The sequence below is a fragment of the Salarias fasciatus genome, assembly GCF_902148845.1.
Source record: "Salarias fasciatus chromosome 23 unlocalized genomic scaffold, fSalaFa1.1 super_scaffold_20, whole genome shotgun sequence".
In the NCBI taxonomy this organism is placed as follows: domain Eukaryota; kingdom Metazoa; phylum Chordata; class Actinopteri; order Blenniiformes; family Blenniidae; genus Salarias; species Salarias fasciatus.
In genome coordinates, this window is record NW_021941230.1 from 7,263,798 (window position 1) to 7,277,590 (window position 13,793).

The following is a 13,793-nucleotide window of genomic DNA, read 5'->3' on the forward strand; positions in this document are numbered from 1 at the left end:
AAGAACAGTCAATTCCAATGCAGGATGTAATAAGAGCCTACTCTTTATCAGTGCTGGGAAAGTTACTTCTAGAAAGTAATTAATTGTAGTTACTAACCTAACAACTTCAGCAAAGTAACTGACTTATAATATTTTCAAAATAACTAGCGATGAGGCAAAGTAACTATTGCATTGCTTTAGAAAATGTGTTTAAATCTGTCAATGAATCTGGATGATTTGAAAAGGTCATTTCTGTGTGAAGAAATGAGCCAAACCAGTAGAGACGAACGAACACAGTTACTCCCATCACTGCTTGTTATATATCTATGGCAAGTTCTCTTTATTTATCTGTGGTAGTGTCATGGTTTGTGCTGTAAAAGTGATGCAATGTCTGAGGACAGCTCATATGTCTGGAATATTCAATCTGATTTCAAGTGTAATCTTGGTCAGTGATCCATGTTTTTTATCAGATATACCTATAATGACATTACACTATTTTATGTGCTGTAAAGCCTTACAGTTACACTTTTTTCTCATCCTATTTACATAACTCTGTACCATGTAATCCGTTTCTCCCCAACCCTACTGTTCAGACTCGGTGCGGCTGCTGAATGGATCCAGTCGTTGTTCAGGCAGACTGCAGGTGAAGACTAACCCGTCTGACCAGAGCTGGTCCTCAGTGTGTGAAGCAGACCTGGACCTGCAGGATGCACAGGTGGTGTGTCGGGAGCTGGACTGCGGGGCTCCTTCAGTCCTGCAGGGGGCACTCTATGGAGACGTGCAGACTCCCAGGTGGAGCCCAGAGTTCCAGTGTGGAGGCCATGAGTCTGCTCTGCTGGACTGTAGAAGCTCAGGCTCAGCTAAAAGCAGCTGCTCACCTGGTAAAGCTGCTGGACTCACCTGCTCAGGTAGAACAGGAGCTGCAGCTTCCACTCTTCTTCTCTTCACACTCACTCCATCCTCTCACTCTTCTATTTGTTCAGGGTTTCCTGCAACCAGGTTGGTGGGAGAAAACAGTCGCTGTGCAGGTTCTCTGCAGGTCAGAAGTTCTGGAGTTTGGAGACCAACATATATTTATGGGTGGTCTTTGGAGAAAGCAGCTCTTTTTTGTTCGCATCTTTACTGCGGCTCTGCCGTGTCTGCAAATGAGACATATTCAGCCAACGACACACTTGTAATGATAGTCAAGGACGACTGCTTTCAGTCTGGATCTGATTTCATCAAGTGTTCATTTTTCATTGAAGAAAAAATTACCAACAATCTCACCTGCTCAGGTAAGTTCATCAGTGGTGTGTTCCTCACTCGACAGTCAGAATTAAAATTATGTGAATTACGTGTGTGTGTGTGTGTGTGTGTGTGTGTGTGTGTGTGTGTGTGTGTGTGTTCGTTCAGACCTGCTGCTCCATCCAGTCATCTCCGTGTCCTCCTCCCCCTTCTCCATCCTCGGGGTCTCTGAGGCCCAGCAGCAGGGGCTCCAGGTGATCTGGGGCTCCACTTTCACCATCAGCTGCTCCATCCAGCCACAGTACCCAGGAGGCTCCTTCCAGCTCACCTTCACCTCCTCCAACACTTCCTACAGCTCCACCCAGCCTGCTGTCAATCACTCTGCACACTTCCTGTTTCCTGCCGCAGAGCTCACCCACCAGGGAAACTACAGCTGTGTTTATCACCTCCATGTTTTTGGACACAATTTCTCCTCAGAGAGCCGCTTGCTGTCTCTGTCTGTGTTCGGTAAGAAGAAACTGATTCCTTCTTTACACGGCGCTTCAAGAGAAAATGTGTTGGTTTTACATTTTCGTTTCAGATCAATTTCATGTTTTATTCAGCAAGGTTTTAAAAATGGTGTCCAGGACCAGTGGCAGTGCTGCTGCTGTCGGCTTGGGACGAGACTTGTAACCTTGCCGGCAAGCTGAATTCTCACGGTATTTGTTCACACACACACTACCGCTCACGCTTATGCGCTCGGGCTGAGTTTGTTTTCCTTCAGACCAATCACGCGTCTTTTAGGGCGGGACATGAAGTTTTGACGAAAGCAGGAATTGACGGACTGCTAATCATATTACCATGACTAGCGAAAACAGTGGATGTAAACCACCCTAAATGATGCATGATTGGACCGCAGGACAAAAGTTCGAGCTCAAGCGCATGAGCGCGAGCGGTGCATGATGGATTCTCGTGGTGTGTGTGAACAAATAACGCGAGAATTCCGCTTGCTGGCAAGGTTAAGCTGACAGTTGATTTCTGCTAATCTGTCCAACAGGCATTTGTCGTTGGTCAAGTGGGGTTTTTCAAAAGTTAGCACAGTGTTTGTCAGCACACCCTTAATGCGCAGATTTTCGCCACATAAATGGCAAAAATCACTCGACATCTTGTCATGAATCTCACTTTCTATCCACTGTGGGCGTGATTATTGATATTCACTTGCCGGGCGCATGCTGTCGACGTCATTTTTTTTCTTTGCAGTGATTGGCTGAAATCAAACATGGTTAGGCGGGCGCACGGTGTCCTTCTGTCCAATGAACACAAAGTCCTACAGCAAGTCCTTCCTTCCCCAAACGGATCTGCCGAGTGAAATCCCAGATTGACGTGAAGCAATTCGTTGCTGTACATGTCAATATGGCTTTTGCCAGGTTATGAGATCTGAGCGTTTCCAGAAAATGTCGTTTTCACCCATCTACACAACAATCACAGATTTTTTCGAAAAGTTGTCCTCAGCAACTTCGTTGTCTAAACTGACACACAAAATGACACAAAACTTTTGTGTTTTCCGCTTGGAAATTGTTGTACTGAAACAGGTCCTGAGACTCTGAGATGTTGCGATGATGATTAGAAGAAGTGATCAGACTTTAAATGATCCTGCTGTTGTTTCTGGAGTCATTCTGTGACTGCTGCCATTGAATTTCTCTTCATTTTGGTTATTTTTCAACATTAAAGTGTAAAAACGTGCTGTGTGCTGCAGGATTATCATGTTTGGTGTTCAGGAGAACTCTGGTCCTCAGACAACATGTCTGAATCCTGCCCAGCTCCTGAAATACCAACATCTCCTTCCTCCACCTGAAGAACCCAGAACACCTTTGTTCTCAGACATCTTTATCAGAACCAAGTTCATGTGGTCAACAACCATAACTCACCAGGTCTTCTGACTGCTTTAAAGCTTCTGTTTTTAACTGGACGAGGCTGAGTTTAGGGAGTGAGTACAGAGCAGTAAGGTGTGTATGAACTCCATCTTCAGTGCCTTAAAACGACTTCACTGAGGTCGACCTAAAGCGGCTCCAGGAGTTCTGAGAGTGGAGACAAGTGAAGCCCAACCGACAGACAGCTGAATCAAGGACTCAAGAGATTGATTGGAGGGAGTCATGGGGGAGTGATAGAGGAGTGATGGAGTGGTGATGCGGCAGTGATGGAGAGATGGTCCACAGATTCAGACAGCTGCAGTCATTCAGTCACTGTACTGGACTGTTGTGGCGAAGAGGAGCTGAGCTGGAAAATGAAGCTGTCTTTTTACAGATGGAAGCCAGTTGAGGATGATCATGTTGTCAGGAAGTACCCCCCCCCCCCCCCCCCCCCCCCCACCCCCCTAGAGGTTTCGCAGGCAGATTCCATTGGGAGGAGGCCCTCAGGTGAATCCAGTACTCCCCAGATAGATTCTAACTCCGGTTTTGTCTGGGATAGACTTGAAGTCCAACCAGAAGAGCTGGAGGACAGACACATCTGGAGGGGTTTGGTCTCTGTACCGCCACCCAGACCTGATCCAGACCAAGAGGGAGCCAAGATGGATGGACTCTGATGGTCTCACTATCAGCAGTCCTCAGACAGATGGCTGATTGTTCTCTGTGTGTTCAGATCCAACAGCTGTGATCGTCAGATGGGTGGTCGTGCCGCTGTCTTTCCTGCTGCTGCAGGGGGTGCTGTGGCTGTCCTGTAAGGTACTGTTCACCTCTCTGCTGATGCTCTGAAGCTCTGGGTGGAGCCAGACTCTCTGTCACTCCTGTGTGTCGTCATGTCTCTGCAGGCCAGCAGGAGGCAGACCGGCAGACCTGTAGACGGGGCGGATCTTGAGCTGACTGCAGTGGAGGGATGAAGTTGGTCCACTGAACCATCGTACTGTGGAAGACAAGATAATTTTTATGACCTTTTTCCAAAATTGATAAATCTTACCACGACAATGGAACAAGGTTCCTTTTCCTTTTGTGGACCATGGTAAAAAAAAACACAAAAAAAAAACTGAGCGTTGTTTTGTCATATACTGGGCCACAGTGGATGTCCTTTTTTTAATCTCCCTTTTTAACCTTTTTCATTTATGGTAATATCATGGATGATCATTTAATCATATATTATCATCTGCTTCCACTCGTGCTGACTGTGTTTAACTGATAAGATATTTTTGTGATTGTAATCCCATTTATTAGCTTTTGCAAAAAGTTTGATTTTTCTGCACAAAGGTGAGGCAGGATGTGGCTTGCAGCTGTTGTTGAGCTGTGTGTAACCTGATGAGTTTGTGTTTCGTCCTGAGTGGTTCGATTTGGGTGTGAAGAACTCACTTGCACTGCGTGTGTGTTTGTTTTCTTCTTTTTGTCTTCTGTTTTTTTTTTTAGAACTGAGGCTGTGGTTGGTTTCCTTAGTAACAAAACAGCATCAGAGTTCATGAGACTGGAGCATATAAGTAGACCCTGTTTTCTGGTGGATGGCACGCTCAGAGCACCTCCACCCCCCTCTGGCTGTAGATCTTGGGGTGATACACTGTCAATTTTCCCTTTCTGAATAGGCAGAGAAAAGATCTTTGAAAGTTTTCTGAAATCTGGAGAGAGTTCACCTCCGAGGCTGATGTCAGCCAGATACCAAATTTAGACTAAAAAATGATTATGAGCGGCAAAATCTAAAAAAAGTCACTTAAAGTGACCATTTTAAAATACTACATCCCTGAAATTTTAGACATTTAAGAACCAACGCAGAATAAGTTCTCTTTGATTTGTTCATTTTTCGGTATTTTACCTTTTAATCAATTTTGAATTATAACTTGTAATCCTTTGAGTGAATAAAAATCTTATGAAAGTTTCAAAGCTCTGGTGGAGTGGCGTTATTTCTCTGAGTGAGATCAAAGAAGGTACTTGGAATAAGGTTTCTTCTTCAGAAATGAAAAACGTTTCTTCGTCCCTGAGAGGTACGCCTCGAGTTCAACCTGCTCTACGGCACACGACTGATCCCACAGAGTGACCACATATGTCATACTCCAGTCCTGGGGGCCCAGAATCCTGCATGTTTCAGGTCGCCCTCAGTTGTAACACAGCTGATTACAGCGAGGGGCTCCTAATTGGGCTTTTTTCCAACCTTAAGGATAACATCAACTTGAGATTCAGGTGTGCCGAAGCAGAGAAACATCTAAAACATGCAGGGTGCCGACCCTTCAGGGATTCAGTTTGTCACCCCTGACTGATCTCACCTTCATGACCACATGGTATTTTTTGTCATAGAAACCTCACTGTAATTTCCGGTGTGTGTAGTGAGAACTGAATTAGCCAAGCCTAAGTCCAGCTGGAAGTCATGAGATTCACTACAGATGAAAACTGTCTCTTGTTTGTTTGTAGTTTTAGCTTCAGTATCAATTAGAAAGTCTGTGAGGAAGAGGGAAACTGTGTGGTTCCAGGAAAATTCGCTTTTTTACCATCCTTGTTGTATCATCAAGATCTGACGTGTAGTTTCAAAATCTGAGCCCAGTGAAAAACTACATTTTGACGTCATCCCATCCAAATTCAGATTGAAATTGATCAGAAACGCTGTTGCTAAGAAACCAGTCCATGCCAGTGGTCCACTTGATGGAAGACGTGGAAGTCGATAGGATGGCGCTGTTGGCAGGAGATCTTGAATCAACACCGTTACAAAACCATTATTTGTTTGTTGCTTGTTCAGTGAGCGCTGTCGCTCAGCAAATCCTATGCAACTGCCTCATTGAACATCCAGCTCTCGTCCGACACTTCCTTGAAATGCTGACAGTGTTGTACATCAGTTCATCCTGGGTGAACTTATGGAGATGTTGAGGAAGCTTTTGCTCAACATTGGCGACCTGCCAGCACAGACCTCTCACATCCTCTTCAACTACCTGGTGAAGCAACAGATGCCTGTAATATACCTCCAGTTCTCATCAATCCTCCAGCTAACTGTCCTCCATTTTTTGTGAATCCCTCCCATCCAGGTGGGACTGATGATGTACTTTGTGCGGACTCCGTGCGAACGGGGCAGGGACGCCATCTCGGCCACGTTGACCTTTCTGGAGGAGGTGGTGGGGTACGTGGAGGGGCTGTTCTTCAAGGACCTGAAGCAGACTATGAAGAGAGACCAGTGTGAGGTTAAACCGCTGATCACTACCTCCATGCCAGGCGAAGTCATGTTTCATCGAGTCATTGTGGAGATGTTCAAAAATGAAGAAGATGTTTTCTGTGACACTCTTCCTTTTGATTGATTGATAAAAGAACCAAAACCCTGGTGGTGCATGGACAGAATGAATGTAATGTCTCCACACGGCTTCATCGTATTAATTTTTGCATTTCACCACTGTTTTGAATTGGTAATGATTGTGTGGACAGTAGCTGAAACGTGTACTAAATTTAGAGTACTTTCTGTGACTTTTCCTTTTATTCATAAACTAGTTTTGGTTGAAGATTTAGTGTCGTTGAAAGAAAAATGAGTCTCTCGTTTGAAGTGATGATGAGTAAACTGTAGTTGTTGGTGTTTCAGCTGTTATCTAATTTGATCTGTTTGACCTTCTTTAGATGTATCCAGAAGTCTAAACTGGGTCACATCTTTCACTTGTGTTTCACACAGCTTTCAACTCCAGCCTCATCCAGCAGACTCATTCACAAACCCTCAGGCCTTCGCTCAGACCGGCCCGCCGGCGGGCCGGTCAACTTCTCCCGATGCATTTATCAATTATCCAGACGCATTTTGCATATTCCACAGACGTACTATGTACCGTTACAAAGCTGATATTCTCATGAATCCGCTGGTATAAACCACTTTCAGATGTGATTACCGCAGCGGATAGTATAAACACATTTGTCCAACATACAGCAAATTAAGTAAACAGCGCAACTCACCTTTGGAGGCTCATAACTGATCACAGACGATCCATAATCCAGATAATCCAGCAAAAACTGCCACAGTCCAAACGTATGCATCCAGGCAAAGCTAGAAAGTATAGCCTTTTGTCCAAAACATGTCTTGAAATAAGCAAATAATCCAGAATTAGACGCACCACCGCGCGCACACGCGGCGCATCTCTCCGCGTGCGCGTCCGATAATAATCCATTTTTTTTATCAGATAACAACATCCAGACGTCTCTCCCTCGCTCTGAGGATATCCAATATGGTGACTGATCGGTTTCCGTTGCTTATTCGTCATATTTCAACCAATCAAGTGGCTCATCCCTCCCTCCGATGTCTAACCAGCCAACCGCTGCCGAAACTGATGGGCCCACGTCATCGGTCATCATCACTCGTCGTCAATGAATTCTGAGCCAATCACGTCGGTGGAAACGTTTGACTGACAGGGCTGGTAGCCAATGAGATTGCTGAATGGCTGGCTGGCCCGCTAGCGGGGTTTTGTGACTTCTCAGACATCTGCTGAGGGATGCACCTGCTGTCTATCCCTGCTCCTCTCAGTCTGAGTGCCTTATCCCACACTGAAGCCTCTCTGAAGTGATTTTTTGAGTACTTTATGAGTTTTGGAGTGAAAATAATGTAAAAACGGGCCAAAAACCAACATATACCATTGTACAGAGGGCATCCAGAGGGTATACAGAGGATGTCCAAAATTGACCCCGCCGGGGCATAGCAGTACAAATGTGTGTAACACTCATTTCTTGTATTACTGCTCTGACATTTTGACCTGAACTAAGTAAGACCCCAGGCTTTAGCAAAATTGTGTTTTCAAGCTCTCACAGTGCTGCCACACTTATTTCCAGGTGTTTTATGAGGGAAAAAATTCAGGCGAGAATGAAATTCGTCCTAATTCAGTGTGCTGCAACATGAATAAATCTGTGTCAGTAGCACCTAGAGTAATTCTGACTGCACTGGGTGAAAATACAGGTTGTCAGCTTTCAAATGAGACCCCAACCATTCATGTACTCCAAACAGTTCAAGAACAGCATTCAGTTTACTTTGGGTACGTCTTCAGTTGAACTTTTAGGCAAAAATGGCCCCGAGCTAAAAGGGTTGAATAAGTCAAGCCTGAGCACAAATTGGTCCAATAGGGACAGCCCAGGCTGAGGCAAAACTCAAGGTGTGTTTTAAACCACTTCTTATACTGCAATAGTTAATCAAAGTAGACAGAACCAAAAATGTATACAGAACACCCCTACGGAGTCCGACTGTGCCAAGTAGTGATGAAAAATGGCCGCTGTGGCCCCGCCCCCTCCCTATAAGAACACACCTGAGCGGAAGTAGAACTTTAGGTGAGTTGTCGGCGTTGAGACTGTTTTCAGGGTGGAAAAACAACCCTCATTCTATCCCCACGACGTTAATTAATGCTCTCAGAACCCTCTCCATGAGATTAAGAGCAGAGGATTGGAAAGTTATCACTGATGTTAATGCTAAGCTAAGCTAGTGAGTCAATTAAAAACGGTGTAGTGGACTCGAGGTTGGGAGGACAGGCGAAGCTGGTGGCTGTACTGAACAAGGCACGATTAACAGCCTCTGAATTATGGTGTAGTTTTAGCTGGAAATAATCCCAAAGTTGAGACAGTAAAAACAAGCAGCAGCTGAGCTACACACTGCTAGCAGGTGAAACAGGAAGTACACCATCTGTTTTTTCCACCTTTCGATTTTCTTTTTGATTTGAGGAAATCCCAAAATATTGAGCAAGCCACCTTCCATTTTCCAATTTGGTGTCGGCTGACTTGATTCTCGATAAGTAATTGAAAAATTGGAAAACCCTGAAGTGCATTTGAAATATTGGAGGAGACAGCAGCTCAATTCCTGTACATTTAAAGGGGCTGTATCATGCAAAATTCACTTTTTGTGTGTTTTAACTGGCGGCAAGGGGCCACGTCAGGTGGACAGGCCGTCATGGAGGGGGCGGCGGGGGAGGCCCGCTCGGCGTTCCTCGCTGGATGGCCGACAGGCGGCGCGAGCGGGAAGGGCATCATATTCTGCCTCGAGGGCCAATCTGGGACGCTTAGGGACCAACGCCACGTCACCAGGGGCACCCCTCTCCAGAGTCCCACGAGCGCTGGCGGCTGGGCTCGCCGCTGCCGCCAGAGCGGGGGTGAGAGGACCCGCGTTGACCACCACCGACAGGAAGAGATCAGAGCTGCGCTTCACTCGCCAGTGATGCGAGCATCCTGGTGCAGTCACATCATCTCCACTTGTCCTGACACTCCGCGTCTCATGACGGCAAGAAGTGGACGCCGTGGAAGGGGAGAGGTCACAGCCGGGCTCGGCAAGGCCCAGCGAAGCGAGCGCGGTGTGATATAAAGGATTGGTGCTCCTTGGAACGTATGCCTCCGTGACAGTTTCCTGTTCTGGTGGGGAGACGGACGCCGCTATGGTCATCATGGTGAACCCGTGATTCTGTGATTGATTGTGAGGGTCTGTTAAAAAAATCGTGTGCGAACACTGATCGACAATCGGTAGGACCTGGCTTGATGAATTCACATGTTCTCATCCTCGCTCTGGGTTTTGTGTGTTCTGTTAAGCCTGAATCCTCTTGTTTTGGACTGGATGAGCTTGGATCAGTCATTTATCCTGGATGAATGAATCCTACTCTTGTGCAACAGACTCTTGATCAATGCCCCATCTTCTGAACTCCTCTGAAGAATTAGCCTTCAACAACTTTGTGTTTCGGTCTGTAATAGTTAGTTCACAAAACGTGCCCATTTTCCTTCATACTGCTCGTCCGCTGTAATCCAAGTGTCCTGAGCGCGTAACGTCCATAATTAATTCTTAACGAGGTCATTCAGTACATTTTAAGAGCCCAAAAAGGGCGCTCTCGTACAGCTCAGGTGCATGTCTGCGCGCACACCCTGAACTATGGAAGCCGCGGCAGACCACTCGCATGTCATTAATGACATGCGGTTGTAAATCTCAAGCTTTTGTCCTCTGCTGTGTCAGGATACTGCGTCAGTCCTCGTGTCCTGGACGTCAACAGAGCAGGAAGGATCTACTGCGACGACGATGTGGTATAAACTGTGAGCGCTCACAGGTGGGCTGTCTATCACAGGAAGTGGTGTTATAGGTCAAGATCTACACATTAAAAGTCCCTCAAAACAAAATAAACAAATCTGAACTTGACCTATTTTTTGTTTGCTTCATATTGCATGATCATGATTTTTTTTTTTTTCCCAGTTTTCCAAGATCATTGAACAGGTAACGGAGAGAAAAGCATGGCATGTGCCACCACCAGATAGAGGAAGTGGATGGTATCAAGAATACCTACCAGTGGAGAAAAAATGGTGAACTGACAGGCAACACTAAGACAATAATCATGATGGCACAAGAGCAGACATTGATCACAAGGACCACAGAAGCCACAGTCTACCATCGAAGATCTGACCTAATGGCCATAGAGGAAAGAGTCTGCCATAGTAGAGGAAACCCAACATGCACCCTGTGCATATAGATCCAGTGTGTACAGTTCTGAAGCCGTCATCCTTGCACTCACAGATAAGCTTTTATTGCATGTTTTATGGCATGCAGATACAGCTGTGTTCAGGTGTAACTGTTGAACTTCCGTCTGTCAATGTGCAGCTAAAGTGTGAACATAGTGCAAAATTTGCAAGCAAACATTTGTGTCTGCTGACCTGTTTACCTGTGTCTAACCTTCAATATGTTGTGCTACAAAGGGCTTCCTTTCTTTTGTATTTCAACAAAACAACAGGTGCATCTCATTAAATCTGAGCAGCTGCCAGCCATGGTTCAAGCACATCTTATCTTCAGTCACTTGAACTGAGCCACAGAACACAACGTAGAGCAGACAGTGGGCGGTGGGTGTGCAGGGCAGGTGTTAGGTTACAGACCAGCCTGACCATGCACATCAAGAACAGCAAGACTTGTTGACCCGACCCCTGCCATCCAGCTCTGGCACCAGGGTCACATTAGAGCCAGGTGGTGTGTGTTGATGGAGGCGAGAAGGGAACAGGAAATGATCTGAAGACAAAAGAGTAAGTAAAGACAATAGCATCATGACATATGCACTGTCTGAAAAGGAATAAATAAAAACATGGCCCGTACAGGAAAGACAAGTGGAATTGAAATGTTTTAAAATGAATTCTGTGGTTTGCGACATGGAAAAAGAGGACAGTACATGTCCTTGTGCATGAATCAATAGATTAAGTTTCGTAACTGTTTTAGTGCTGTCAGTTTTAATCGCATTGATCGCAATTTAATCGCATTGATTGCAATTAATCGTGATTAATTCATGGAGAACTGTCAACAATTAACTTTTTTAAAGTTGAGATTAATTGCAATGAAGAATCTAATGCTCATAAATCAGTCCCAATGTCAGGAAAAAACACTATTATCCTCTAGTTCTTTTCTTTCACCCTCAATGGATTAATCGCGATTAAAATTGACAGCACTAAACTGTTTCATAAACCAGATTGCTTCTCTCTAGTGTCTTCGAAATTGTCTTTACTTGTCAAAATTCTGTGCGTCAGTCATTCCTTCCTTGAAGAGTGGAGTTTCTGTGAAATCACATGGCCTCTGGTTTATCTGTGTGTGTGCCTGCGCGAGTGTATAAAGGTTGTGAACACTCAGACTGCAGCTCATCCTCATCACAGCAGCAGTCGGTGAGTCTCTCTACATTTCTGCTCTGTTGTTTGTTTTTTTTCCTCACTGACAACCTTTGACAAAATTTTAATCAAATGATCAGATTCCATGTCACCACGGAAACCAGATCAAACACTTAAGTGAAGAACAAATAATTAAAAAAAAAATTGACAGTCGGTGACTGTGAATGCCCTGTTCGAAAAGGCAAGTTTTTTTTATTACTGCACCATTCAGGCACAAGTCACTTCACCCTGCTTTGTTAAGATAAAGATAATAAAAAGTGGAGTATCTGTTGTACCTGTGCAAAGGCATGTTTTCAGTCCTGATTTGAAAGAAGTGTGTGTCAGTAGTTCGTTCCAGAGGTCAGCAGTGCAGGAACTAAAAGCTGCTTCACCTTGTTTCTTCTGGAAACACTTGCGGTGACCATCTGTGATGACTTAAAATTAAGACCATGGGTATTAAATAAAACTTCCCGAAACATCTGGATTTTACTCAGCTTACGCTCCAACACTGTGTACGACTGACAGATCATTCTGACTGAGATACAACTCACAGCTCCAAGTTATTCTGTACTTGCAAAACTTTTGACTGCAAAAATGGACCCCGGATGATATTTTCGAGGTAATTAAATACAAAAGTATTTTCCTGATAGGTTGGCGAGACAATCTATCAAAATAGGGATTTTTATGAAAATGGAATCTGCTGTCAATGGACCAGATGTGACGTCTGCTCTGGACGTCAGGGCTGAGCTGGGAGGAGCTAGGTTACAACGCAGCGCGTTGTTCAGCGTCGGACCTCAAAATTGACGCACGTTCAACTTCTCATGTTGTCGCGATTTTTGACGCAAAATCGCATTCGGTGTGAACGTGGCTTTACACATCTGATCCCTTCTTTCTTTTTCTTCTTCAGCCCATTTGTTTAACAGCAATCTGACACGACATCGCATCGTCACCATGGCATCGTGAGTATCCTGACCAACACCAAAGATAAACACAACATGGAGCCTTGACTACATAGTGAGGTGTACTTACTGAGAAATGCAATCGTTTTCTGGGTTCCCTTAACCAGACATGGACAATCATCGAAGCTGGTTTTCAACTCCACTATTCAGTGGTGATCAGTGCACGTTTGAAAAAAAGGGATGGGGTTTGCTGATTGGGTAATTGATTGGCTGATGCAGAGTGGGTAGGGAGGACTGCTGGAGCCACCGGACTGCTGATTGGCATGGCAAGAACGCAGGGATTTTAGGCTGCCATAGTTTGCACCTCTCAATTCACCTTTCCATCCTGCCAACAACGCCACCACCTTCAGTGTGTGTATTCAGTGCAAGCACATGTGTCAGTGACCTCGTGTGGATATCTTTCTTTTTTGTGGAGCCTTTGAATTTGGAATTTGTGATTAGTATTGTCAGTTTAGCACTGCAGTAGTTGAATTAAGCCCTGTTTATTCAGGATTAACATCATCTCAGGACCGATGGTGACGTGTAGTAATTACAAAGGGCGTCTGTGATATTAATCCTGTGAGAATACGCTCATGTCTGTAATTTGTAAAGTAAAAATTCCACCCCAAATTGCCTAACCCTGTAGAAATGGTACATAAGAGTGAGAGGGTCTGTATTTGGTACTTCCACCTTTTTGATGTTGTCGGTCTTGTTGGATTTCTGGGTCTTGTAGTTGTAGTAGTTCTTGTAGGTGCCATAAATTTTGTGGTTCTTGTTGGTCACATCATGTGCGTCTTTGTAAATAAAGTCTGAATGACATGTTGGTGTTTCTGTATTTCAGTACCATCTCATCCAAGTATCAAGAATTGGTCTCCAAAAGCAGGCTGATCTCAGGAGGACGTCCCAACGTCTACCTGCTGACGCCCACCAAGAAAGAGTCTGGCACTCTGACCAGACTGACTTTTGGAGAAAGTCTGAACAGACCCAATAAAACCATCCTGCTGGTTGGTGAAACAGGAACTGGAAAGTCGACACTGATTAATGCTCTGTTCAACCACAGCATGGGAGTGACGTGGGAGGACGAAGTCTGGTTCCAGCTGATGGAGGAGAGCTC